At 31.6% G+C, this 24,502-nt stretch overlaps 1 protein-coding gene and 1 long non-coding RNA gene across 3 annotated transcripts in view; one reads left to right on the top strand and one right to left on the bottom strand.

The window, feature by feature from the left end:
* Window positions 1–24,502, bottom strand: part of LOC123275409 (protein timeless homolog) — a 136,520-nt gene that overhangs the window by 83,461 nt on the left and 28,557 nt on the right. The gene's annotated exons all lie outside the window — the stretch shown is intronic.
* Window positions 155–23,334, top strand: LOC123275411. The gene is made up of 3 exons (XR_006511678.1): window positions 155–164; window positions 6,614–6,620; window positions 23,223–23,334. It is a non-coding gene; the product is annotated as an uncharacterized LOC123275411 (long non-coding RNA).

The following is a 24,502-nucleotide window of genomic DNA, read 5'->3' as shown; positions in this document are numbered from 1 at the left end:
TTGTTTAATTTTTATTACAGAACTCGAGTTTTTAATCTGAAGATAGAGAAAAGAACAAGAGAAAAAAAAAAAAAAAAAAAACGTCCACAGGCCAAAAAAGAAAAATCATAGAAAGTTAAATGGAAAAATTTAAAATGGTTTTCTGATAAATCTCGAAAAAATCTGTGCAATGTTTGTCGATAGAGATGAGTGAAGATAAATTGAAAGCGTAGCAGAAGAAAGAAACGCAGAATAGCTGACGAATGAAGGCACAAATCTCAAATGGTACTTGTCCATTTCTCTATGATGTAGTTGTAGTACTTACTCGTACTTGTGTGCTTTTTTTCGCTTCCATCCATCTATTTTTTATACTGTTATTATCATTATTATTCTTTTTCGCTCATGTCCTTCTGGTATTCTCTCTATACATCCTGGGCTGGATATGGAAACGATAAATCTTGGATGTGCACTCTGCTCACTTCGGCGTTTCCGCAATAGAAAACGAAAAAGAATCAGATTTTAGATCACCAGTTGTGCTATTGCCAAAAATGAAAAATTCATGGAATCATCGAAAGTTATTTTTTCCAAATCACAACAATCTTTCACAATATTTCTTATTATAAATTTTTGTTTACTAAATGACAAATGCATTTCGGAATAAAACTTGAAAGATACGTTTTCTTATTCTCAGTATTTGTATCATATCATTTTTTATATTGTTTTTTATTCTTTCATGAGATTACATTTTGTAGGTGCATCTTTTCTCATTTTTAAGGTGTCATACACGGCAAATGATGGAAAAAAAGTAAATAGATCTGTTGTTGGTTTTGATGATGATGTCAGTCGTAAAGGAAATGATATTTCAGTACGTTACTTATCTCAATGTCATTACTTTCACCAAGTATGGTACGACTGTCTAGATACTGGGTGGAATCATCCTATTTTATCCTCGAGATATCAAATGATCCCCAAGACACCTTTGTTTCTGTTCCCTTTATTCATTCGTATCTTCCTTATGTTCAGATATCTTGTGAATCGCTATCCTCCCTCACAAGACAAGCTCAGGCATATGTTATATGTATAATATAACTATATAAACTAACTCACATGCACATACCCACATAAATGCTTATATACTACGGTACTGTACAGTACAGTAGTTTCCCTAGAGTTATTGCTGTAGAGTTCCTGTGTTATATTTTATTCATCAACTTCGCCATTGGCAAAATTTTGAATCTCACGGAAATGCCTCGCCGATTAAAACTTTCATAAATAATCTGTACTCAGGTAGCCGGTACCAAGTAATTTTCCGGCATGCGAAAATTTTACACGAACAACGAGTTTATGGTTTGATATTTCTCTTTTCCCAAGCTCTCGAAAATTAGTTAGTATGTTAAATAATAACATAAGGATAAAATAATTCATAAATTAATCATCAGCTAAAATATAAACTTGAGTAAGTTAAAATTAACTATGCAGGTTATAAAATTATAACGTCAACTTTTTATTTTTTATTATAAATTATAAATAATTCCAAACTCACGCTAGATTATTCGAGATTAAGATTATAACTTTATTGCAGTAAAAAAGTTTTATTCTGGATAATAATCGTTAAAAACTATCCATAAAATAATTTCAGAGTTTAACATGGATAAAAAATATTTTTAACTGAAAGCTTAGAGCTTCATCTTACCGTGTAAACCGATACCAATCTTCCGAGCTTTCACCTTCATTTGGCTTGAGTTACTCCTTATTTTTTACTTAATACTTTTTTTTATCTTTCCCGCTATTACAAACTGCACAAAGTATCTCGTCGGGTTTGTACATGGAGTTAACCGTAATGTGATACCAGAACATAGAGATAAAAGAAAAGCTGACATGGTGAAAGCTAGACAGACCACTCTGGGAGAAGCTTCTAGGATACATAAGCTAATACCTTGATAATGAAACAAAAAAATGATGATCATAATAAAGTTGTTGTTCGCTAACGGTTACTTACTTACTTAAAAGTAAATAAACCCGGTAAACAAGAAGTATAAAAGTGCAAATGCCTATCAGATTTCTAAGCGCATACTTGCGTGTACCTGTCTAAAAACTTTATAAAAATAAATACCGTCAATTATTCAGAGCAAAAATAGTCGAACTAAAATATTTATCGAGCAAAATTTTTTTCTAACTTTGAATTAATAATGATGTCATATGAATAGAGTGAAGAATCTTCATTTTTTACGGAAAACTTTTATGAAAAATTTTAAAGTATACTTGAAGTTATACCCCGCTTTTTAAAAGAAACATCAAATTTTAATCAAAGCGATATTGCTTAACGTTAAAAAACAGAATAAAGGAAAAAATGGGCTGTAATATCAGTAAAAAGGTCGATAAAGAATGCATGTGTTTTTAAATTTCCATTGGCTGTGTACACACCTTTGATAACAGCTGACGTCTGTGTATTGTTAGAGCAATTTAAATATTAGCAAGCTCGGGACTTAACACGCGAGTGTGTCACACCTGTCGCTTGCTGCACTTGACTCTCGCTCTCGCGAGTTGATTACTTAATTGGCGCAAACGAATGGGACCCTTCCCGAACACGTCAGCATTACTGAAGATATAAATATCCATGTATATTTATATTTGTGTAGTCATGAAAGAAAAAAATATAAATAAAAACATAAGGGCATTAATGAATAAAAGATTGGAGGGATTTTTGCGAACGTATTTGTTCATTTATCTTTTTTTTTTTTTTTTTTTTTTCGATTTACACTTTAATAAGTTTATTATCTTTGTACTTCTCTTCTCTTTTATCCTGGTTTATGTATTTATATATATCGCACCCGTGACACCCGAAAAAACCTATTTTTCGCGATGTATAACAAGAGAAAATAAAAAATTCATAGTAGCTCGCTGTGAGAAAAAATGAGCGCTCAAAAAAGGTAAATAGTTTATTTTATAATTTACTTTTTGGATAAATATTAGCTTACAGGAAGAGTAGACTTTATTTTTACAAGAAAGTAAAAAAATTAAATAGAAAGGCTGAGTAGAAAGGTAATGAATTCCAAGTGTAAATAGCTTAAAGGAAGTTGCTTCAAGTGCCAAAGATAAAGTTACCCTTTTCTGGTTCTTTAGTTCTAATTCGTATTCGTTGTTTGAGGACGTTTAAAGGCACCCTCTTCTCTTCTTATTCTCACCCTGCTTCATTTGAAGATAATAGTGGTAGTGAAAAAGGAGGAGGTGATAGTAGTGGAGGCGAAGGTGGTTTCCACAAGAAAGGACATTCAGTACAAGCCATTAACCCAGTCTCAACTGCCATCGACCATCAGCGGCGACACTTTAAAGCCTCGGCAATTACAAACTCTCTAGCTTCAGCACAGTAGTTACCCTTTAGCTAGTAAAATCGTTTCTACCTCAGAGTTTTCATTTGTAACTTTTATTTTCTCCTTTTCTCTGTTTCTGTTGAAGCTCTTTCATTCCAAGTAATGTATGGACGCAAACCTAAGCCGTAGTAATATTTATAACATCTCCCTATTATTACTGAGCTATACTGGGTAAAGTAAAAGCTATTACTTCTTCTTGGAGTTTCTGGCCTAGTAACCTGCCGTACAGTCGGTGTCTCTGCCGCAATACCAGAATCTACCTACATTACTTGGTAATTTTAAATTCAATGAAAAATTCTTAAATTCTCTCTATTAGACCACTGTGATATTTCTAGAGGAGAATTTTATAAATTAATCTGGTAAAAAGGACGAAAGCTATTATCATAAATTACTTTTTTATTGTAAAATGAAAAAAGTTATTTAATTGAATAAATTACTTTTACTCTTAAATATAAAAATTTGATATCTCAATAAGAATTTTATTGTTAAAGATGTCCTCGAATTATAACTTGGATACGGAAATCGGTAGATGGAAAGAAAGAGAGATCAAATCAAATAAATGTCTTAAAGAATTTAAGTCTCTGATTTTGTTGAATTGAGATCAGCAACGTCATTTCTACGTCTAATGGCTTACGATTGGCTCCAAGAGCCAAGGACTTTCTTTATCCGTTTCTCTTTCTGAGCGCTAATTGAGAAAGCTCCCCGCGGTGAACAACGGGAGATTGGATTTTTGTATGGGGGAAAAGCGAATTGGTACTTAGGGGTTCTAGAAAATCCACAAAAATTGTCTCTATTCACTGTAAGACCAATGAAAAGCACTTCTATTATCCCCCGGTAAGTTATTATTACTTTTATTATTGTTATACGTACTTCTAGCCATATTTACCCCTACAATATAGAAGCTAGCATAGTAAAATAGACTCAATTTGTAAGGGATAAAAGAATTTAGTTTATAAATAACTTTCAAGTAGAAGAGGATCTACAGTTGCTGAGATACAAAACCTCATCTCTTTCGTCAGCAAAAATCCTACTTATTTTACGCTTGCTATTTTTTTCCGCTCTCTATCTTGATAAAAAATTATGAGAAATTATGCCGCTATCCTATTCAAGATATAAAGAATAAATTCCTCCAGCGGAATCCCAAGCGCTCGACGTGGTTAAACAAAAAAAAAAATCTAATAAAATAAAATAAAATAAAATGAAATAAAATAAAATAAACTCCGACCTTTTACACTTGACAGTAAGTAATTTCTCTATATTCTCATTTTCCCATCCAAGCAAAGTCATTCTTTTCTATTTCTCTTGTCGGCTTAGTGATCCACCTTTTTAACCCACTTTGCATCTCTCCTTTATTTCTCTCCTCTCTTTTTTGTCGCACTAATACTTCTTCTTCTTCCACTACTACTACTACTACAACAGCCACCGCTACTTTACCCTCTAGGCCATTGTGATCGTTCCCGGACACGGTACTAAACGAAACTAAATTTAAATTTCTCGTAAAGACAAGGGACTAGTGAATTGCTTCTCGAACAAACGAGTCGTGAGCCCTGGGAAACGAGCAAGTGCGATATAAAAATAACAAAAAACAGAAAAGGATGAAATAAAAAAAAAGACTATCAAAATAAAATAAAATAAAACGAGAAAATTTGTACATAGACAACGGACGGAAGTCTCCTCTTGCCCTGGCAATATAACGCTTTGCAATGACCGAAAGCAAAAAAATAGTGACTGTAAAAACGTCGCGGACATCACGATAAATGGTATTTTTCTGGCCATTCACTTGGGTTTGCCAACAGCAAAGAATATCCTACCAAATAGTGTGGTGATATACTTGTAAAATGAAATCGACGGAAAATGTTTATAGTGTTTTTCTTTCTGTGTTTTGGTTTTATATCAATGTAAATTTATGTATTACATATTTATATACACGTACATATATACATATATACATTTAACTATGTAGAGAAAGAGAGACAGGTAAGAAAACAAGCATAAGGGGTGAAATGTTTTGGCTAAACGTTCGACGAATAGTTTCCTTTTACGATCGAGTCCCTCGAAAACTCCCGGACGATACAACCAATACAAGAAAAGACGACCTTTTGTTCATCCCCGTATCCTATATGTATTCAGACACGTTTGTGTCCACGCAAATCGTGAGATGCATTTCGTACTACTGCTACATCTATTTGAATATTATGCAAATTATTCCGAGCATCGTTGCAACGAGTATGTATTGGCTAACCTCGACGACAACTGCAATGACTACGACGTAACGATACCGATGACACAGTCAAATGTTTATTAATAATAGTAGAGATTATTTATTTTTTAAATTTGAATATTTTCTGATACTATCGCTAGCAATAAATGTTATGGTAATTTTTGTACTAATGCAACTTGTTGTTTTAAAAACATAAAATTAAATTTATTGCAATCCATGATTACCAAAGTTTGAATGTTAAGTTTTATGCGATTCTATCTACGTGATTGTTAAGGAGGTTGTGAAAATAAGAATCTCGATGATAAGTTTGCATACGGATTCGTTTAAACGGAAGTGAACGGAAAGAATAAATAGAATTTAAGATCTATAAATAGGATATTTCAGGATCAGGCGGCAGGATAGTTTCCGATAGCGTTGCAATAAGGCGAGCAAACAAAATACCGGGAAACACAATGGAAATTGAAGATATACTGTGTGTTCGTAGTAACTTCTATTGTCTTGCAATTTTCCGAGCATTTCCGCTTTCAGTAGCGAGCAGTCAAGCAAGTAGAAAGAGAATACAAGTATTGTTATCCGGTTTACTGTAAATATTTCTTCAAAGACTACCCAAGATTATTTTACGGAATAACCTAAATGAACGTTTCACTTGAGTAATGGCTTCATTTTCTTTAATTTCAAGTACCTAGGCTGCTAGCACCACTGCAGCCATCACTAGTATCTAGGGGAGTCTTAATAATTCTTACCAATTAACTTGGTTGATTGCACAACCACCAAAATGAATTCTCATCTCCCCCTCAACTTAGTTTCTTACTTACACACACGAACACTCGTACTTTACTTTACTTCTTCTCTCAGACCTATATACCCTAACTAGTAGCAATAGTACACTATAATTGGAGTAAAAGACTCAGAAAGCGTGAGAGAGAAATCAAGCCACGGCTACAATTCCCAGTCATACATTTTACAACACACCGTGTCCAGATTTTCTACCCAAGCAATTACTATCAGATGAAAAACGACTTTGAGAAAATTCTGGTGGTAGCAGTTTTGTGTAAAATCGGCATTTTCTCTTCTTGGGTTTTCTACTGGGATTTATCCACCGGCAGTTGGTTTACATTAAGCTATTGCTCGGTGGAATATTACTCGGTAGAGCAAAAACGAATGGGCATTAATAACAGCTAAGAGAAATATAAGATACACAAAATATAAAAGCTCCAAGTTAATATAAACTCTATATATAAAATATATACGCAAGGACAAAGCTAAAAACAAGCTGTAACTCAGTTTAGTTTTTGTATGATATTATGATATAGGTGTATACGCTTGCGCACACCCCCTTATCGAGTTCGAGAGTAAAAGCGACGGCTGGTGGCCGTTGCTGCTGGTACTGAGGCTGATGCGAACGGCGGTATTGGCGGTGGCGGTGAGGGAGGCTAAAGGATAGGGGAAGAAGACACCCCACCGTGATAGTAGGGGTGTAGCTGGCAGCCCATAGTCTAGTTCAGTCAGTTGGGAGAGCGACTCCTTCGCCGCAGTAACTACCAAAGTTAATCTACTAGTTTAGTCGGGGTTTTACCACGTACGAGTGTTAACCGGTTCGCAATATACTTTGTATATTCCCGTACGAGCGGGGGTGTGTGTGTTTGTGGTGTTCAGCTCGTGGTGTTCACCGATGACAATGTCGAGCTCGAGGGTACTATGGATCAAGGTTGATACCAGAAGACTTCATACACGCGGTAACAGTGGTACGTGAAGGATAACAAGGGCATGCTGGTGTCCATAACTATGTGGCTATTAACACTTGTGTTTGCCTTCACGGCGAGCATCTCAGCTTGTGCTGGACCCGGCGAGTGTCCTCTTTTTATCAATAATACTGTTACAACAGCAACACCAACAACACCGTCAATATCAACAACAACAACATCGACAGAATGGCGAAACACCTCCGGGGTATTCGATCAAATCGAGTGTTTGGACAGGCTAATGGTACTAAGTCTGCCTTGCTGTGAGTGTCAGGGTGTGATGAAAAACACTTCTAGTGGTGGTATTGGTTCAACAACTGCTGCTGGGGCGATAATAGAGGTCGAATGTTATGAAGGTGTTCCGTTAATTGAAACGTTACCACGTGATATACAGAAACTAGTGATTTCTGGTGCGGACGAGTACCAAGTAACTAGTTTGCTTGATGAATTAGAGAATTCATCGTTAACGTGTTTATACGAAGTAACCATTACGAATAGTTCATTTCCTGTAAACATAACATGGGAATTGAATACGAGACTTACGACATTAAACATTTCCGGCAATAATATTGTCGATTTGAGTGATGTGATTATTGGGAATAAAAGTGAGTTGAGAGTGCTAGACTTATCGAGTAATCGATTGAGTGAATTACCAAGTGAAGCTTTTAGGACGCTTACTGGTCTAGTGCGTTTAAGTTTACGGGACAATGAAATAGAGAGAGTGGATGAACGTGCTTTTGTCGGTCTCACAGCACTTGAGTATCTCGATATATCGGACAACAGATTGGTATTACTGCCAGACGATACGCTAACGCATTTAGCTTCTTCTCTTCAAACACTAAATTTGAGTGGTAATCAATTGAAGATTTTAGGCGGTAGATGGTTCGAAACGCTTGGACGACTTCGTGAGCTTGATGTATCGCGAAATGGTCTTACGAAAGCAGCATCCGGGGTCCTTGAACCGCTCCCGGGTTTGTCGGTTCTGAGATTGGCAGAAAATCCATTAATGGAACGTGATGTCTCACTGCTGCTTGGGACCGGACGTTTGGAGACTGTTGATGCATCACGCACTGGGTTAGTACGTGTACCAGCAGCACTAACTAGATCAGTAAGAGCATTACGTTTAGCCGGTAATAAACTTACGTGTATACGGGACGGTGATTTTGATGGATATCCATTGCTTAAAATGTTGGACTTGTCCGACAATTTATTGTACGACATTGAAGAAGACTCATTGGGACGTTTAGAGACGCTCGAGAGGTTAGATTTATCGGGAAATAAATTGGAAATAGTACCACGAAGTTTGCCAACAAGTTTGACGGTACTAAATCTACGTGGTAATGCTATCAAAACATTGACCAGCGAAGACCTCCAGGGTATTGACAATCTACAGTGTCTTTTTATAAATGACAACGAGATTGTGACAATAGATGAGGGTGCACTCAGCCAGCTGTTATTTCTCACCAAACTTGACATATCTAACAATCCCATCAGACAACTTCCGGCGAACACACTTGCTGGTCCAGCACGTTTGAGCGAGCTACGCATGTCAGATTTGACTTCTCTCGAGTGGGAGCATGAGGAGCGTGGTGACATGGCATTTCCGGTTCCTACACCCGAGATGCTTGTTACCCTCGACGTGTCCCACAGCCCGGCTCTCGCGGCTCAGCTTTTAACAGACAATGCTGCATTGTCTGCATGCAAAAGTTTAATGCTCCTGAATCTCATCAACACAAACATCACCACACTCAGATCAGATCTTATTTATCTACTTCCACAATTAAATGTTCTCGGATTAGCAGACAACGATTGGAATTGTACGGTGGACTTGCTCTGGCTCGGCGAGTGGATACGACAACATCAAGAGATAACAATCCCCGCAAGATGTAGTAACTATTCAGACGGTAATTTTGCAAATTTACTCCTCGCTGAATTGCCATCTCCACCTACTACTACAACAATAACATTGCCCATAACCACAACTCCGGACACGACCAGTGATACCTCGTATCGAAGCTTCAGAGTTGAGAAATACCCGGAACTATTACCACTACTAACAGTGCCAACAAATGCGTCTTCCATCGAGAGTAATATCAGTCATACCGAATCAGCTATAGAAAATACCACCGTACTTGATGAAATTCCGTCTACCAAACTTTACCAGGATGCTAATTCGTTGACGGTTAAATTAAACGACACTAAGTTCAATGAAATTCATACAACTTATTCTCCAACCACTGGACTTTATATTAATAATAGTAAACCCATTAATGGTATTAATATTAATGATTACAATAACACTCACTCTAGTTATATTAATAATATTAATCACGGTAACAATAGTAATAAGAATACTACTAATATTTATAATAATAATGATACTAACACTAATAATAATTATATTAATAAAAATAGTAATGATAAATTTAAAGGTAATGATAGCAAAAATATTATTACAAATAATAGTAAGCAAATTTCAAAACCAAAGAAAAAAATTCAGTCGATTATTGTTAATGAAAAATTTCGTTTAGAGGACAAAGCAAAGAAAGTTAACCGAGCGAGTAATCGAAAAGCAAGTGAACAAGAATTTATTGATAATGAACGTGAAAAACCCAAAGAAATTCTGGACAATCGAGTGAATTCTGTGGAACGAGAGGATGAAAAAATTTCTAAACCGAAAAGTTACGATAAAAGTATAAATAAAGATGTGATTGATGGAATTTTTAGTACCGAACAAACGATAACAAATACACTGGGAAAAAACTCGGTGAAGGATGCTCAAAACTACGGATTTTCTCACGATATTGCAAACACTATCGCTGAAGAGCTGAATAGTCGGACGGTGGATCTTGATGAAAAACCGAAAACTAAGTTGGTAACACATCCTGGAATGCTGGTGTTGATTGGTGCAGTCATTGGAGCAGCTGGGATACTGACAGTTGTTCTCTCAAGACGAGCGACTATACGACGCAGAGACAGGTATCACAGACACGAAAACATTGAAGTACATACTCTTACGCCCACTATGGAACTCTGGTGAATAATGACAACATCCTCTTTTATCTTATTCGCTCACTCACGAATCGGACGAGGACAAGGAACCATAAGACCAGTGCTGTACACTATTACTTGGACAGTGAAACTTTGAATTAGATGCAGAGTCTAAAGAACAGGACCAAGGTCCACGACTACAAGAATAACAAGTACAAGGACAACAAAACTGTACGGAAGTTTATGACGAGAGAGAAATGAAGAGGAAAGTTTGCGCATTAATTTTATATGAAAGACTTCAAATAAGATAGTGTGTCTTGTGAATTTTTTATTTTTATTTATATTTTTAGCAGTTGTAATTGGCTGTTTTTTGATGTTGAACGATTTAATAGAATAACGAGTTTTAGAATAGTGTTTGTACCTTTAGAATTATCGTACGATAATCACGTGAATAAGTGATTAAATGTAAGCTAATGATAATGAGGACGATTAAATAATTGCGAGTATTTGCGTACCGACATTCTGGATAATTTGTATATCCAATTAAAGAACAATAGTGACAATAAGCAAAAGTAATTAAACAAAAAAAAATGAGATTAAATGTTTCTTGTGACGAAAAATTAATTTGTCGTGCTTCAAGCGATACATTATTAAATTAATATGAAGAAATAAACTAAAACAATTCCAGATAAAAAGATAAGTAGAACGTGATACAAGTAACGATAATAATAATACTACTAATAATAGTAATAATAATAATAATAATAATAATAATAATGATAATGATAATAACAAAGAAAAGAAGTGTGAAAGACGGTAAGATCCGACAATGTCGCTTTAGTACGCGACAGGCAAATTAGCCGACGTGAAGCGTGAGATTCAAGGTGAGAGGAAAAAATAATAATAATGATGATGATGATGATGAAGAAGAAAATAAATATAAAAAATTGCTAGTGTACAAAATCGAGGAACGAAAAAACTCATTACTCGGGTAAAAATAAAAAAAAAAAAAAATAAAAAAAAGAGAGAGAGAAATGAAATTTTCGCAGTGCCTCGAACAAAACTCGGCCAATTTAAACGGTGCGCAGAATCCAAGGGTATATTATAGAAAATAGAGAAAAAAAAGCTTCTTGTGTAATTTCAGAGACTCACGAGATTGATTAACAGAGATAAAACTAAATAAAATTATAAAATAAATGAATGAAAATAATAATTTAAATAAGTAAAATGATAATAAACAATAAAGAGGTTAGATATTATCTTTCTTAAAATAACCAGTGTCAAAATAAAAACTAAGATAATAAAAATATTGTACAAAGATACATTAATAATTGTCTTTTATTTTTTTTCAAGTCCTTATATTAATTAAGTTTATACGAGATTTAATTAAAGCAAAAAGATTAATATAAAATAATTAATAGAGGGCCATAATTTTTATTAGTGCTCAGAAGCTATTAAGGCTGACTAATAACTTGCGTTACTACTTGGTTTAATCTTTAAAAATTGCTTCGTGATTTTTATTTCAAAGTGTCTACTTTTTTTTTGTTAATTTTTTAAATGGAGGATAATTTCCATAATTGAAAGATTTATTCAATAGTTTTTAATTTTGTTTCATTCGAATCGATATTCAATAATTAATTTGTTTTGTGTCGAATTGAAGTAATCGAGAGCAGCGTCAGAATTATTGTGAACTTAGCCTGACAATGCTAATAAATCAAATACTTTTCTTTTTAAATAAACAAATAATTAAAACTTTAAATATTTAGATTAGCCGGTGCTTGAAAATATCAACAGAATAACTCGAAGTAAATTTTTAATACGACTATTTTCCGGTCTTATAAACTCTTAAGAAGTCTTATATTACAGGATTTGGCAGAAGGCACCAGATAAGACACAAAAAAAGAATAAAAAAAGGTAAGTTGTATAACTTAATAAAATAAAGGATAAGATGGAGATAAAAAATACAGCATCAGTAAGTATAAACGACTAAGAAGGAAAAAATCTTAGCATTTAAGTTAAAGCTGTATTTTTTTTCGTTTGTAAAAATGTTTATCTACGGTTTTAAAGATGATTCTTTTTAGTAAGTTTCATATAAATCTAATTATTGCATTGGTTTTCATGACGGAACTTTTGAAAAATTTTGCTATATTTCGACTCAGCTCGTCAAGCGAATTCAGAAAATGCATATCGACGTTTTAATTAGCAAATTGTCTAACTCCATTTAATAAAAACCATTTAATATCATTATTATCTAATAGAGATATAATATTTAGGTTTGAATCATTCAAATAATTTATAATTGGATTATACACGGAAAAAAGAAAACTCGAAATATTAAAGTATAAAATGTAAAATCGGTCCCGTCGTAATCAAAACTAGAAAAATTACAGTTTGAAATAACATTTTTCTAAATTCAATTTTTTAATTTAATATTCAGAGCTTGCAATGTAAATATTACATTCTACAATGTAATTCTTACAAAATCTGTAATAATTACAACATGAAACTGTAATTTTTCCAGTTTTCATCACGAAGCGCTACGTTGCATTATATACTGTAATCTTTCGAGTTTTCTTTTTTCCGTGTAGCTACATCAAAATGTTAAAAAATCACCCTCTAAAAAATAAGGAGTTAGACAAATTGCTAATTAGACCATCGATATAGTTCAAAAGTTAGTATTTATTCTACAGATAAATATCGAAGTCAAGTTCAAAGACGAGCTTAATCGGTCAAGTACACTGATAGAAAGATTTATTTGTATTAAATAATATTTGTTAATAGTTAACAAATCATTTATTAGAGACCACTTTTAGTATTAAATAAATATTTCTTAGTATTATTTATTTATTATTTCCAGTTGTACAGTTTTATAACTATCATACATTCCCATCCCATTTAGTATTTTCCTCTTAGTTTTAGTATTCAGTATTTATTATTTAATATTTAATGTTGTATAAATATTTCTTAGTACTTAAAATTATTTATTTGTATTTAATAAATCTGATATTCATTTATTAAATATTAATAAATCTTTTCAAATACTAAGAAATCTTTGTTAAGGACTAAAAAACGATTTGTTAAATATTAACAAATATTTTTAACTATAAACAAATCAGTGTAATTTAGAAATGCCAAGATTTCAAAATTTTTAAATTCATTAAAATTGATATTTCTTCAATTTCTTACTCGAATAACTTTTGAATGGGATAACTTATTGAATTTCTGTCAATTGCATCTGAAAGCTCTTTAAATAAGCTTCAATTTGAGTACTATGTCATATGTGTACACTAATAGAAGGATTTATTTGTATTAAATAATACTTTTTAATAGTTAACAAGTATTATCATTTATTAGAGAGCACTTTTTAGTATTAAATACTAAGAAATATTTGTTAATGACTAAAAAGTGGTCTCTAATAAATGATTTGTTAAATATTAACAAATATTTTTAACTATAAACAAATCCTTCTATCAGTGTAGTCTCAAAATTGTCCTATTCCGCTATGCTAATTACACAGTAAAAAATTTTGCGTCATTGCGTCAAAAAACTTAGTGTTAAAAGTTTTTGTGTTAAATATTTAACACTTTTATGTGTAAATTTAACACTTATTATGTTAAATCAATAAAAAAATGTGTTAAATATTTAACATAAAAATTTTTAACACAAAATTTTTTGACGCAATGACGCAAAATTTTTTACTGTGTATGAAATTCGCTGTTGCACTAGTTTTTTTTTGTGTACAATTTTAGTAGTTTTTTTTTTCTATTTATTATAAAATCTACTTCCATTTCGGCTTTTTTATAAATTGTTCTATATTGTAATACATTAAAAATTTTAAATTGGTTTAATTTGTAAGAAATTTTAGTTAAAAGAACCTATATTCAATTAAATTTAAATTAATATAATTACCTAGAACAAAAATAAGAAAATTATATTGATAAACTATCGATTTTATCTTTTGTTCATTAAAAGTACTGATGGAAAAAAATTTAAAAAAGATTCACGTAGTTCATTTTGTGAAACAAAAGCTCGAGCATCCATGAAAAGAAACATGTACTACTCTCTTCGGTTCCTTATTTACGTTTCAACTCAGTGCCATCAGCTCTAAAATAAACAATGCTGTCAGGCAACATTGTTATTTTTAATATTAAAAATAACAACAATGCAGTAGCGAAAAAAAAAAACTAAAATACGTAAACAAGATAAAATAAAAGAAAAAGAATCAGAGTAAGCAAGTCGATCAGGTAAGTCAAAAGACAACAGAGGAATAGGAAACACGATAACATATTTCCTCGCGGATAAAAATAGTACGGAAACGAGAACAAGTTCGTTCTTGCACTGCACAGAATTTTACCCGGGGTAAAATGTAAAAAAGTGACAGCAGTCACGGTAATTCAGGGTATGTACACGATAGGATCGATCCAGGAATCGACTTAGGCTTCTTTGTCTTTCTGCGCGCAAGTATGAGGATGTCAAAGAAAGAGAATGAATGAGAGACCTTTGAACATTTGGGGAAAGCTCCACCAGCAGACACATACCCGTAGAGGCATCTAAAGCTTCCCCGGTGATGGTCCCGCAGTCCACCAATGCAGTAGCTCTCGTGTAAGCTCGCTGTCGTGTCTCTGGCACACGGATATCGTCCCCGTCTTTTGCCAACGTCCAACGAGGGCTTAACTTCTTTCAGCGTCTCTTTTTGTGTTTCATTCAATGTTTTTTTTTTCTTTTTTTTTTTTAAGGTAAAATAAAGTAGATTTTTAAGTTTAAATAAAGCAAGCATGAAAAATAATTAAAGAGAAAGTTAGAGGATTTGAGCGTTTCTATCCATTAAAATAAAATTTAATTAAGATTTGTTTAGTATTAAAGATAAAGAGATTTAATATTTAACACGGAAAAAAGTAAACTGTAATAAATAATAGTCGATTTATAATAAGTAATGATCAACTGCTAAAAATTACCATTTCAAACAGTAAAATCGTGATTTTAACAATCACTTTATAATATTTATCATTTAAATGCTACCATTTCTTCTTTACATGGAAGAAAATACTATTTCAAACAGTAATATTCGCTATGTGAATGTCGAAAATGTTAAAGTATAATAATTAAGAATTTTGACTTTGATATTTATCATTTCGTACCTAAAAAATGATCGCATGATATGTAAAAAGTATACAATACAGTAACTAAATTTCTAATACAAGCAACTTCAATATTTACACTGATAGAAGGATTTGTTTATAGTTAAAAATATTTGTTAATATTTAACAAATCATTTATTAGAAGCCATTTTTTAATTCTCAACAAATATTTCTTAGTATTTAAAAAAATTTATTAATAATTAATAAATGAATATCAGATTTATTAAATACAAACAAATCATTTTAAATACTAAGAAATATTTGTTTAATGCTAAAAAGTAGTCTCTAATAAATGATTTGTTAGCTATTAACAAATATTATTTAATACAAATAAATCCTTCTATCAGTGTACAAAGTAAAATGGTAAATTCTAAACACAATGCTAAAAATGAAACTATAATTATTGACTTGCTTGGACTGGTAAAATATATATTTTAAGAGTAGAATTTTTACTGTTTCAAATGTTAAATTCTCCCAGAGTGATACCCCCTTCTAATCTGAGTTCCCCTTTCTCCTCATAGTATGGACTATTTCGAGGGTTTTCTGACGCAACCACGTATCTCGATTTTTGAAGATGAAAGAGTTCTACTGAAAAATTAATAATTAATTATAAACGCGTTACTGAAAAAAAATATAAACCAGATCCTCTTCTAAAAAGTTGATGGCCGGATATCGTATCGTTTTACGTCACTTCTGTGACTATTTTATTCGGTTGTTGATTGGTTGACTGAGATAGTGGCGGGATTTTTGAAGAAATAAAGGCGAGCGAAGCGAGCATGTTATGTCTAGTTAATAATAAATACGATAGTATTTTGGAAAAATACAATTGATAAATATTGTTTTTAGATGAATATTAATTTTTTATAAGCCATTTTTTACCTCATCTCTAAAATTGTCATTTTTGAGATACGAGGTTACGTTAGAAAACCATCGATACATTGAAACGGCAATTTTTACTGTTTGAAATTGTAATTTTTTAAGATGAGAGAGTCGTTATTTACTATAGTGACAGCTACAAATCATTTATTTTCGATATTAAATTATAAATTGTGGCTTTTAAATTTTCTACATTAAGTTCTATAATATTTATATTTTTGCCACCCCGATGTCCGTTTTACTGTTTGAAACTATAAAAATTAACCGGAATCCGAGTGAATTTTACAGTTTACTTTTTTCCGTGAATTATAGAGTATTATTGACCCGAATGCAACGACGATTGTATAGATTATTAATAATATTTTAATTTTAATTACGTATTCATTGATTTTGGGACTATTTCATCAACATTTTAATGAAATGTATATTCAGTACAATAACTTTGAATAATGACCATATTAATTGACATTTTAGTCTATAAATTCATGTTTATTAAAACGAGCTGCAATACTAGTGATGCAATTTATAATTTCATTTCGTTATTGCTTAATTTGTAACTTTTTTTTATGTGAGTCGGATAATGTTTAAACAAGCAATCAAAATAGATAATACTACTTTTTGTTGACGTAATTGTGTGTAAACAGAAAATTTTGAAAGTCAATGAACAAATATATTATGTATATTTTAATTAAAAAAATATTTATTTCAACAATAGGAAATATTCACCACAAATTTATTCCCCTTGTAACTCCTGTAATTACACAAGCCCGTAAATATTTGTTTATTTTATTATTAACATACCATCAATAATGTTTATTATTAAAGTGACCGGATATATCGAATGTTAATGAATTCAAAAATTTTTTACGAATTGTTTTAAATCAGATTGATGTTTTATATAATGTTGAGTGATGTATTGATTTTTAACAATCAAAATTGCTTTGTAGTTAATTAAAAAATTTTAATTAGACGATGAAGCTGATAAAATTAAGCTCACAGTTTTATTTAATAAATAACAATAGATTTATTCATTTTATGAGAATTTAAAATATTGAAGAGGAATTTATAGTGAGTTAAAAAAAATTTTTATTGTTGATAAATTGAATATATTCATTGAATTCGACATGTGGTGCTGAACGAAGAAGATAACTCGAGAGTATTTTTCTAAAATATGTATTGCATGAAATTTAAATTACACGTTGAGATTAAAAAGCATTCACTTTAGATCCTATTCATGAAAATGAATGCTAAAAAATTCAACGATGTGAAACATAATTAAAAAGTAAATTAAAAGCGATTTTTTACCTCGTTTAAATAATGTTCACGCAGAGTATAAAAATGAATAAATAATGTTAAAAATAAAGTATAACTTTAAATCGAGCTGAAGTTAAAATTTAAAGACTAATGTCGAAACACCGAGGGAGGAAGTACATAAGCGAGAAATGTAGCGTCTACTTTTCCGAGAAAATAATTACAAGGTAAACATTTTTTTTTTGACTTATAATACAAGTTTTCGTCGTTATTACAATAATATTAAGTTATAATCATCGCACCGCGTCAACAAAGAACCGAAAGAAGACTATTTTATATAGGAAACTTGGTGACTTGTAATTAGTAGGGATCGGAAAGGCGAGCGGGCACTTAAAGTAGCATTAATACCTAGGGGAAGGACATCCTATACAGCGGGGGTTGAAAATAGACGTATAAGAGTGATATAACAGTAGCAGTAGCTGGAGTAATTTTACTCCCCAACTGACGAGGGACTGAGAAGGATAGCCGTAGTATCAGCTTAATATAAATTTATGAGATTACTCCGCCCCGCATTGATGGGGATGAAGGGGAAAATAGTCCGTACACGCGGCCGGCACTTGGCACTTATATGCTGTACCCTGCATAACTGAACAAGAGATTTACATTTAGTAGTCTGGATTTACATTTATTTATTTTGTCAGCGGTCAATCTCTGCAACTGAATCATATTTGCTATTGTCGTGAATTTCAAATTGACATTTTTATTTCAATCAATAAAATTTGTTATTTATAGATGATAAATTTATGCTCATAAAAAACTGTACACAGAAAAAAAAATTAACTTTATTCAAAAGAAAAATTTTTGAATCAAGAATATAATTTTGAAGAGGGTAATTGTCTTGAATTAAGACGAAAAATTCTTGAATTAAATAAAATTTCCTTAAATAGAGAAAAATTTTCTTAAATCAAGAATTTTTCTACTCAAACCAAAAATATTAAGCTCTTTAAAAATATATATTTGATTCAAGAACATTTTTTTTTCTGTGTATGAAAAGATTTGTTTGTCTATATTTTAGGAAATAACAAATAAATTCTATTTTAATTGCAAATTAAAATTAATAAATCAAAAAAAAATTTTTTTAATTGTTAGAGTTTACTTTTTAATTAAATTAAAAAAGATTTCAAATATTTTTTTTTACTAACAATATCTCAATTAACTTTGAACGAATGAATTGTTAAAAATATTATATAGTTATATTAATACAACAAAATAAACAATTAAAACGTAAAAACTATAGTATTTTTTTTTTAATTTGTTTTTGCAATAGAGCTGAAGTGAATCTGGTATTATTTTGATAAATCAATTATATTTAATCGCATACTTCCATTACATACTATGTAACAAGAGATTAAACAAGTCTATACGCAGATTTCGACTGTCAATTATTCTGAAGTTTTTGATAAATAAATTTTATTCTGACAGAACTGAAATTAAGTCACGAAATAATAGAAAAAAATCTGAAAAATTATCGACTGAAGAAAATAAAAAACCAATGAAAATTTTTTAAAAGTTCGAAGGATTTTAGTGAAAATCCAACAAGAAATTTATCTCGTTTAAATATCATATTATTCTATAGACAGAATATATATATATATATATATATATATATATATATATATATATATATATATATATATATATATATATATATATATATACGCGCTGTTTTAGATTTATTAGAAATTTAAATACAGTTCTGTTATTTACAGCTAGTTGACGTATCCAAAGTTTAGTCCATAAAGTTGCATTAATTTACGTCATCAAATGTTAGACTCTTGACTAAGTGTTTGCCGTAGATAGTGTCTAGTTTGAAGGACTCTGGAATAACTATTAAGTGGAAACTTTATGATAGTTTGATCGACTATCGTAGTTTAGTTTATGTGTATAATTGTTGTTGCTAGTCTCGAGTGGAAGTGAGCGGTTGAGTAAAAGGATCAAGAGGGCTGACGGTTCATGTGATGGAGTAGGAGTAAGAGTAGACGTGAGTATAGACATAAATACAGATATAGGTGGAGAAATAGACGTACGTACACACAATGATATCGGAAGTAAGAGGGCTGAAGGTGTAAGGGCAGGAGAAGTGTAACAAGACTACGCTATTGTTTTGCTCTGTGGGGAGATTTACATTTGGGAAGAGATTTGCATTAATTTATAGTAGCCCCGTTGGTACACTGTATCCAATATCCGCGAGGATATTGAGACAGGAACTGAGAACTAAGCCGGCTAAAACTCTATGTTGTTGGTGGTCCCATATGGATTAGCAGGCGATTTTACAAATTTATTACTCAATTATTCAAGTATTATTTTAACACTCGGAAAAGTTTTGCGATCAATAATTTCGGTGGATAGGGGTAGAAGGGGTAAAAAATTACACAATGATTTTACGCAGAAAAAAAAATTAACTTGATTCAAAAGAAAAATTCTTGAACCAAGAATATAATTTTGAAGAGGGTAATTGTCTTGAATCAAAACGAAAAATTCTTAAATTAAGTAAAATTTCCTTAAATCAAAAAAAATTTTCTTAAATTAAGAATTTTTTTACTCAAACCAAGAATATTGAGCTCTTCAAAAATATATACTTGATTCAAGAACATTTTTTTTTCTGTGTAGTTTTCGACAGAACTTGCACGGAAAAAAAAATTTCGTTCTGGGAATTAAATTGTAGAGTTACCATAACTATACACAGTTTATTAGTTTCTATAGAGTTACAGTAACAAAATTTTATTTAGTTTTGATAACTAAATGTTGTTGCGCTCTCAGAGCTCAACGGGATAGTTCTGAGAGACCAACGGTATAGTTGGGAGAGCTTTACGTTGCGTAGTAGTGGAGTGCGCTGACATATTTCATAACCTTCCAAAATGACAAACATAATTATTTTGTTACTTATCCATATTATTAAAAATATATAAGGACAACTAAGATTCCAGTTTATTTATTTAAGGAAATAGGTAATTTTTTTTTTTTTGTCAAATTGAATTTCGTTAGAACGGTTTTTCAAGGTTCATTTGCAGTGACTGTTAATTTAATTTATTAGTTTAATATATTATGATTGTGATAATTTTTCTTTGCAATATAAGTTCTATTATTATTTTATTTCTATTATAATACTATTCTTATTTGTCATAAACAATTATTATTGGCAATATAAACTCGTTCTGCTTCATTTATTTATTATATTATCAATATTAAATCACGCATTATAAATTTGTTAAAATTTTTTATAGTCTCAGAACGATCCTGTAGAGTTGTGAGAGGTAAATAACGTTTAGCTCTCAGAGCTCAACGACATAGAGTTATAGAAGCCAAACGGTGTAGTTACCATAAGAATACGTTAACCTACTGGAACTTTTTACAACTAACTAACTACTATAGAGTTCCTGTAGCTAAATTTTTTTCTCCGTGTGGGATGAGCTTGACAAATAAAACAAGTCAATACGATTAATTGAGAAACCAATTAACAATAATAAATCCTGTTCAAATATTTAGCCAATGATAAAATATCAATAAATTTATCAGCTTGAAAAATACACCGGAAAGTGAATAAATATTTAATGAAGAACGTTTGACGAGGCAGCTACATATCACGCTACTCATAAATACACACTGTTCCGAGAGTTTGATCTGTATAATTTAGTGGGCATATCAAACGTTACTAAGGTCCCCCAAGAGACACAGCAACCCTCAAATACAGTGTTCTGGTCTCTAAAAATGACTGACGTGTACTCTTACCCTGACTTTCATCTCAAGGCGCTCGAAATTCTATTTCCTTTTATTCATCACGCAATCTGTATTATATACCGAACCGGGAATATTTCGTACAAAAGATCTGTGCTTGTTGTAGTAGTAGACATATAACTTTATTTCGTTTATATATACTTAATATTAAGTATAATAAGCGAGAGTCAGACTGTGATATGAAGGGTGCGTACAAAAGAAACGTTAAATTGAGAAAATCCCGACTGGCGTTGGATAGAAAAATCGACAACGGTTGTGGGACAATGACTCTCAACGAGCCGGCAAAGCACTTCTGCTTGCAAAATACCAGGCTTTCGTCGTTTAAGAAGTGAACAAACATCAGCATAGCTTATTATTCCGAGTTAAAGAAACCACAGAGGAGAATAAGGATAAGGCGAGAGGAGTGTGCTCGTCGTTCCCGAGCTGGCATCGTTGGGTTTGGGCTAAAGTTTCGGCTCAGAAATGAGCTTTTGCATTTTACCCCGGTGAATGTGGATATACGAGACAAAAGAGGGACAAGGATAGCTTAATTCCGGCGTTGCCGTCTGCGAATGCATGAAAATAAAAATTTTTTAAAATAAACTAAAATGAAAACGACATCGTGAAAGATAGAAAGACCAACAGAGAAAATAAACGAGTATTATAATAATGATAAAGGTAAAAATAAAAATGTGAGGAATGAAAAAAAATAAAAAATATTCCGAGAGAATATTCAACTCGCTTTATAATTTTTTGTCTTTCTTATTTTCGTATAGCAAGCTCATTAAAAAGGTAGCTTTTCTGAGAAGTTTTAGCTCACTTAAAAGCTTTTATGAAAAAAAGCAACACTTATCGTCATTAACGTCATTCATCTGACGTTTAAATTAAAAGTTTATTTTATTTTATTTATGTTTTTTTAGCTTCTTTCTATTTAAGAAAAGAAAATTACGTTCTTGAATTGTAGAGACTTCAGATACTGCGTTCTTAAACCACTGCGGAGTTTTTTATAATTCGAACTCGACTCGTTTCAACTTCGACTTGGTCAACGTAAAGACTTGCAAACAGAAATGTTCGAAAACTTATACTGCGGCGGTGGAAGAGATCGCAAGATGGAATGAGAAGAAAAAAAAAGAACTCAAAGGTAAGGCAGAGAAAAGAAAAACCCTAAGAGAGAGAGAGAGAAAGGAAGAACGAAGAAGATGAAGATGAAGAAAAAAAAAAACGACTTAAGTATCCAACGTCGGAAGCTATTGGGATCGATCGAGGCACCCTCAAAACCTAAGAGAGATCAAACACGTCACCCGATTACGGCGCTGAGACTGAGGAAAAATTAACTCTGAACTTTATCATAAGTATTTCACTGCTTTGTTTTTATTTAGTTTATTCCTATTACTCACTTATTTTTTTTATTTACTCAGGATTATCGTTCTGCGTTGTAAGAATCTTACACTTGTTATTGACGTATTCTTAATCAAAAAGTTGGTATTTTTGCCTTACAGTTGAGTGTCAGGTATGTTTTATTGCTCGAACTGACAGAAAAGATTTTTCACTAACGATTTCTCTGTCCACTCGTATTATGCGCTGATAAGTCAGATAAAATGTAACACAATAGCTTCGATTGCTGGCTGATCGAACGTAATTTGATTTAATATTGAATTACAAAGCTTTCAATTATATATTTATTGGTAATTGTACACTCCAGTAGATGTTACGATAATTTAAAATCAACCTTGTCGATCAGTTGTATGCCAATTATTTGTGATGCTTATGTAAGTTTATTGTGTAAATTTAATTAATTTTCTGACAGAGAATCGAGTGAATTATTTTAAAAGGATGGTAAAATTTTTTTACTCAAGTCCGCACATAGTATATATTAGAGGGCTCTTTTAAGAGCCCTCTTCAAAGAACAGCTCAAAAAAAATTTTTAAGAGGTGGCTCCAAATTTTTTTAAATTTCAAAAATCTAAATTTTTTTTTTCTATTTTTTTTCTCGTTACGTCATAATTTTATAGACCAAAAAAAATAAGTTTCTGGAAGTTTCAATTCAAAATTTAAATTTTGAAAGGTCGCTCATAATTTTTTTTTTTAATTTCAGAGTCAAAAAATCCTAATCCAATTAAATAGTCACTAATAAATTAAAAAAAAATTATGAGCGACCTTTTTAAATTCACATTTTGAACTGAAACTTTCAGGAAAACCTTTTTTTTTTTTTTTGTTTATAAAATTATGATCGAGAAAAAAAATTAAAAAAAAAAAAAAAATCGATTTTTGACGATTTTTGAAATTTAAAAAAATTTGGAGCGACCTCTTAAAAATTTTTTTTTTAGCTGTCCTTTGGAAAGAACTCTTAAAACATCAAAAACTAACATTTTTTGACTCGAGACTTAAAAAAAAATAGTCGGTTTTTTTGCGCCACCCTAATATACATGACTATATTTAATTGGAATAAAAATTGTTAGCTGTTTTTTTTAAATTTGAATCAATAAAAAAATATTTCATCAAACAAAATAACAAAATGAAAAAAAAGGATATATTTATTGCATGAACAATTATACAATTGTGAGAGGGATGTAGAGTGTAGTGATATAATGGTTTTTGAATTAGAATGACGAGTATAAAAAAAGCAACGGAAGAGAGTGTACAGGAGAATGGGGGTCAGAGAGTAAAAGAGAAATGAAACGATAAAAGCACACCCTCATATCCCGGCGAGGAGATGTACAAAAGCTGAAGTAGAAAGGGGTTATAGTACATCACCAACCAGAGGCGCGAGTTTAATCGACACAGTCACTCCCTCGCACCTGGAGCGCGTTATTAATAACTCTCGAGCATCATCTTCGGTGGAAAAATAATCCATTAGACGCCGCGGTACACAAAATGCCTCGGAAAAAGCACGATGAAAGAAAAAAAAAAACAAAAAAAAGAACGACCGCAAATGGCCTAGATCGTGGTTGGGACCGGGGTGAAAAGAGAATTGAGCCTCGTTGCTGAAATGTATACGACCGTTTTCGCTTAAGCGTTGAGGTATTAATCATTTTCATCTAGCTTTATGCTATTTTTTCTTTTACTCTTTCCTATACTTTTTCGGTGTTATTGTTATTATTTTTATGATTTTTTTTTTACGTCATTTCCTTTGAGTGAGAAAAATAATCTGACGGTTACT

This window comes from Cotesia glomerata, linkage group LG1, assembly GCF_020080835.1.
Source record: "Cotesia glomerata isolate CgM1 linkage group LG1, MPM_Cglom_v2.3, whole genome shotgun sequence".
NCBI classification, from domain to species: Eukaryota; Metazoa; Arthropoda; class Insecta; order Hymenoptera; family Braconidae; genus Cotesia; species Cotesia glomerata.
This window is presented reverse-complemented; position numbering and strand designations above follow the sequence as displayed.